The 6,000-nt window shown below is 42.5% G+C and overlaps 1 protein-coding gene across 2 annotated transcripts in view; it reads right to left on the minus strand.

Moving 5' to 3' along the window:
• Positions 1 to 1,757, minus strand: part of hk2.S (hexokinase 2 S homeolog) — a 37,886-nt gene extending 36,129 nt beyond the window's left edge. The window contains exon 1 of one of the 2 annotated variants that reach the window (XM_018256101.2): positions 1,522 to 1,755. The gene's annotated coding sequence lies outside the window, so the exon portion shown is untranslated. Of the gene's footprint in view, positions 1 to 1,521 lie in introns of both variants that reach the window. The other variant, XM_041588685.1, reaches the window with a different exon arrangement.
• Between the last annotated feature and the right edge of the window lie 4,243 nt (positions 1,758 to 6,000).

Here is a 6,000-nt window from a genome sequence, read left to right on the forward strand (position 1 = left end):
GTTATATATCCCTGCCAGGGGCAGTTTCTCATTCCTCTTCCCAACTTCAGTTTCACTTTAGGTAATATAGATCCAGCTATTTGGAAGATCATGTGGTATGGGCAATATCTTAATCTACAAGGGATGGGGATCAGTATTTTTGTCGTGGCTGCAGAACTAAAGTTCTGAGTTGACAATAGCAGGGTCGGTGGTCCCTCACTAGCAGGGTTTCTTGGATAAGGCACAGTATCACTGTATGTCAGGGTTGCCAGGTTGCCAGGTTTCCAGCCGAATCGGGCTACTAATTTAAAGCCCAGGTGGGTTTTAAAAGTATAAACTAGCCAAGGTACGGATTTGGGCTACTTTTTGGGCCTTTGGCTAGTTTGTACTTTGGAAACCAACCAAAGTTTTTTGCCCTAATGTGTCAAACCTGTGTCTCCCACTGCATTTTGGGTAATGTCGTTTTTAGCAGCTACCAATGTAAGACTACAATACCCAGCATGCAATGAGTGTGTAGAAGTCAAGATTTACCAGATTTTGGACTCTGTACCCCAGTCTCCCATCACTCTTAAGCTATCTCACATTTTCCGGTGACTTTTCTCAATTTCAGACAATTTTGGGGCAAAAATCTGCTGGCCACCAAAATGTCTAGAGGTTGACCTGTTTTACCAATATTTATTGAAATTGTATATGTATGTATTAGGGCCTTATGGGACCCCTATACCTCCTGGGCCCCCCTCTGTACTTACGCCCCTGGTGACGGGCGTATCTGTTCCATTTTGCTTCATGGAAAAACTTGCGAAACAGTGAAAATTTGAAAAAGGTATTTTTCACACATATATATATATATATATATATATATTTTCACTGCACATATAATGCTATTTTTGGGCTACTTTTGAAGTGCCTCTTGGCTAGTTTTGGCCTTGTTTTTTAGCTGATTTTAATAAATTATACCTGGCAACCCTGGTTGACAATAACAGGGTCGGTGGTCTGTCACTAGCAGGGTTTCTTGGAAATAAGACACAGAATCACTATATGCCTCTCTGTAATTTCATAGAACATAGACCCTGAAACAGCTGGGGGTCCGGGAAGCATAGTGGGGCAGTGAGGCACTGACTGATGGACACTTTTAGTATCAGTTTCTGGAACTGAGTTAATCCAGGTATGTTTTTATACTATACCTATTAATATGTAGTACTTATACCACCTCAATCTTCTGTCTATTATATAAGAGAAACCTGGAGCTGTCCTGGTGTTGTAAGAGTACAACTCCCAGCCTCCAATAGACAGGCAAAAAGGCAGTGGAATGTGGGAGATGAAGTTCAACAACATCTAGAAAGCTGCAAGTTGTACATAAATGATCAAACAAACTATTTAAATTGTATATGGTAAATGTCTCTAATGATTCAGAGTCCCTGCAGTTCCCTTATGCTGGCTGCGACAAATGTAGCCAGAATAATCTGCTGCACATAAAGATCGGCATGTGGAATACAGCATATGTCATTACGCAGCTGTTTTATATACCGAGAGACTCATTACCTGCTGCAGTTATTCTCTCTGTTCCCAGCGATTTCCAAGCGCGCGCAGTCCCAGCGATTTCTGCCGCTCCGTGTAGCTCTCGGGTCTCACTGTTGGTGCGGAGGGAGGGCGCTCAGGTGCGTTACAGGGGAGAACTGAGGGAAGTTGTACAAGTGTATCTGTCCCCTGTTATATCCACAGTCCTGCACTGGGATGCGCAACCTACTGACCTGTGAGTGATTTGGTCACTACCCAACACCTCTCTGCCGCACCCTCTTATTTATCTGAGAACCCCCCACCCTCCACTATCCACAGTACTGCCTCCTCCCCTCCTGCTGCTGCTGCCACCAAATTGCACAAACTTTTGCTCATCTCGAGAAGATTTCAAAAGAAAAAAGTTTCTTTGCAAGTGACTCCCATTCAGACTGGGCACTAAATGATTAACAATAAGGGGGGTATACTAGCCTCACTGGCATAACTAGATGTTACTGGGCCTCACAGCAAATTCATTTCAGGGACCCCCCAACAGGTCCGGACTGAGAATTAAAATAGGCCCTGCCATTTCAGGTACACAGAGGCCCAATCAGCACACACAGAGGCCCAAGCAGCCCCCACCAGCCCACTAAATACTGACTTTCTATGGCACCTTATAGCAGCCCCTCTGGCATTTGCTAGAACCCACAGATTGCCAGTCCGGGCCTGCCCCCCAACATATCCAGAGGTTGTCCTGTTTTAGTGTTTTATATCATCTCTCTCTCTATAATAATATATATATAGGTACTTTGGGTCCCCTATACCTCCCCTCCCTATGCTTCCTCTATAGTTACACCCCTGAATAACATCCTGTGCCCTTTGTGCTAAATAGAAACACGTATGGAGAAACGGAAAGGCAAATTAAAGAAAGCAAAAGTAAAATTATTCTTATTATTTCTTATCCTGCTTACTATTACTTAGCTGCCAGCTAAATCTGGGCCACTGTTGCACTTTATCTAGAGTTTATTACCATTTGCTGTCATCAGTACTGCCACTGTCTGCATAAGTGAATGTCACTTTACCTGTTCTGCGTACAACTGCCCAGTATAACCAGCCCACAAGGCACCTGTCTGTTAGAATGACAGGAGCCGAAACGTTGAATAAAAATTTTTTTCACTTTTTTTCAAGACCTGATTGGTGCAGTCTTTTCATTGTGGTATACACAAACACATATATATATATATATATATATATATATATATATATATATATATATATATATATATATATATATAATATTTCCCTAGGGTTACTGATCACCTGAACATTCAGTATCACATCCTGAAAATCCAGCTGGAAGGGCTGCACCCATTGCAATTTAATTTAACTACAATCATTACAGCCCTGCAACAAGCATATGAATTTCAGTCAGCCCCAGGCTGTGCAATTTAGAAGGAAATTGCAATGCAGAAGGAAAGTTTAATGTGTGAAATATCTCAAACCATCATTGCACAGAACCCACTATAGGGACTCTGTGGATGGGAAGATAAAGGCTGGGCAAGGGTGCTTCGCCAATGAGGTGAGTTGTAGCTGTCGCCACAGGCGGCAGCGCCCCACTAGGTACTAGGGGCAGCAAAAATGCTGCTCCTGGTACTTTAAGAGCGAATTTCCGGAGGAGGGGGGGGCAGCAGCAACTGCTGCTGCCTCAGGGGGGGCCAGGATCACCCCTGGGGCCACTGAAACACATCAAAGCCTTGATCACTCACTGAGCCAGAATATAAACATATTCACTGTGTCAAGCTGAACTACCCACGTGGGATTGATTTTAGTTATTTTATCACTAGAGAGCAAATTGTTTAATGGGGATCTATTATGGACTAACTGTGTGTAAATAGTTTTTCCACATTAGCATTACTGTTTTACATTGTGTCTGGGTCTTCTGCACATGTGCAGCATTTCTTTAAAGGGATTCTGTCATTAATTTAATGGTGTAGTTTTTATTTCTAAATCGCACTGTCTACACTGTAAATAATTCACTCTACCGTATAAAATTTTATTCCTGAACCAACAAGTGCATTTATTTTAGTTGTAATATTGGTATGTAGGCAGCCATATCAGGTCATTTTACCTGGTCATGTGCTTTCAGAAAGAGCCAGCACTTTAGGATGGAACTGCTTTCTGGCAGGCTGTTGTTTCTCCTACTCAATGTAACTGAATGTGATGCAGTGGGACCTGGATTTTAGTATTAAGTGTTATTCTTAGATCTACCAGGCAGCTGTTAGGGAGCTACTTCTATTGTGTTAGGGAGCTTCTATCTGGTTACCTTCCCATTGTTCTGATGTTACGCTGCTGGGGGGGGGGAAGGGAGGGGTGATATCCCTTGAATTTGCAATACAGCCGTAAAGAGTGACTGAAGTTTATCAAAGCACAAGTGACATGACTGGGGGCAGCTGGAAAACAGACAAAATGTCTAACCCCATGTCAGATTTCAAAGTTAAATATAAAAAAATCTGTTTGCTCTTTTGAGAAACGGATTTCAGTGCAGAATAAAGCTGGAGCAGCACCATTAACGAATGTGTTTTAAATAAAAACATTTTTTCCCATGACAGTCTCCCTTTAAGGCTAATGCCAGCTGTGGCGGATTCTCCACTTGTGGATTAACACAGGCCAAGAATCAGCCCCTTCCTTGCCTGCACCTAAAACCACCGCGTCGGCCTGGGTGCAGGCTCACTGTAGATTTTGACACCGAAGCATAAGTATGCATTTTGGGTGCTGAAATCCACCACATGTGTCTGCACTTGGAAGAACTCATTTTTTATAGACTATGATTCACAGGAAGAAATGAAACTGAATATCCATTTATTATAGTTTCTAAAGCTTAATGTATTAAAGTGGAGGTTCATCTTTAATTGAAAGGAATTCATTGTGCAGTGTGTATATTAACAACCAGGCAGCAGTTGGGAAGTCACGACTGATGACAAATAGCAGATCCTCAATACAATTAGGCAGGGTAGACATAAGGTTGAACGTGATAGAAGAGTGTCTTTTTTTCTTAAACCTATAAAACTATGAATACAAATATATGCTGTAATAAGAATAATGATAAAATGAAAGCCTCTTTTATTTTGGTTGCTGGAGCTAATGTATATACCATATGAGAGTAATACTTAAACTCAGCACTTGGCTAATTTAGAAGACTTAATTTAATATTGATAAGACAAGGAGGAAAACTGGACAGGTTGGATGCTGTGGGTTACTACACATGAGCAAACTGTGTGCCTTTTATTACATACGGGGGTATATGGACAATTGCACAGAGTGTGTTTGCTACTGAGGGCCTTTCAAGGAGAGTCTCTAGCAAGTCTCCACCTGGACTGGTAGTCTGTTGATTCTGGCAAATGCCAGAGGGGCTCCTATCTGATGTCATAGACAGTCATATTTATTGGGCTGTCGAGGAGATCTTTGGATAGAGCCAGACGGGGCTGAAATCAGCCTGCTGAAATCCTGAGGCCGATTTTAGCCCCGACCACTGGCAGAATCCTCTTCTCTGTTCGCATATAGAAGCCTTGTGTCAGCTGTAGCCCTAACAAACTCCGCGGGTTTTGGCTTCAAATGCCAAGTCTCGCGTTTGTTCGCAGAGATCTGCCAATTGTGTTTGCTCCAGAGCTGACACAAGGCTTCCGCAAGTGAACAGAGAAGAGGATTCTGCTAGTGGCCGGGGGCTGAAATCTGCCTCTGCTGGGCCTAGCATTTGGGCCTCTCTGTACTTGAAATGCCAGGGTTCTGCTTTGAATCCCAGTCCAGGCCTGGTCTCCGCCCAACTAACCTGTTACTCAACATTTTTTAATTTGCTTAAAGGGATACTGTCATGGAAAAACATGTTTTTTTCATAACGCATCAGTTAACAGTGCTACTCCAGCAGAATTCTGCACTGCTTTGTGGCGGGCTGCTGTTTCTCCTACTCAATGTAACTGAATGTGTCTTAGTGAGACATGGGTTTTTACTATTGAGTTTTGTTCTTAGATCTACCAGGCAGCTGTTATCTTGTGTTAGGGAGCTGCTATCTGGTTACCTTCCCATTGTTCTTTTGTTTGGCTGCTGGGGGTACTTGCAGTACAGCAGTGATTGAAGTTTATCAGAGCACAAGTCACATGACTTGGGGCAGCTGGGAAATTGAAAATATGTCTAGCCCCATGTCAGATTTCAAAATTGAATTTAAAAAAATCTGTTTGCTCTTTTGAGAAATGAATTTCAGTGCAGAATTCTGCTGGAGCAGCACTATTAACTGATTCATTTTGAAAACATTTTTTTTTCCCATGACAGTATCCCTTTAAAAATAGAAACCGAAATTCATTGTACGTGCTGCCTCTCCACTTGTGCAATTGTTGGGATGTGGGTTGCAAACAGCAGCTAGGCTTGAGACAGATCCATAAAGGGGAAGAGCTGAAAATGAAATGTTACTTAACTCTCTCTGTCGAATTTCTGCCCAGCAAACCACAAGAACGGCAAGTAACTCACCCTGTCTGC

This window comes from Xenopus laevis, chromosome 3S (genome assembly GCF_017654675.1).
Source record: "Xenopus laevis strain J_2021 chromosome 3S, Xenopus_laevis_v10.1, whole genome shotgun sequence".
NCBI classification, from domain to species: Eukaryota; Metazoa; Chordata; class Amphibia; order Anura; family Pipidae; genus Xenopus; species Xenopus laevis.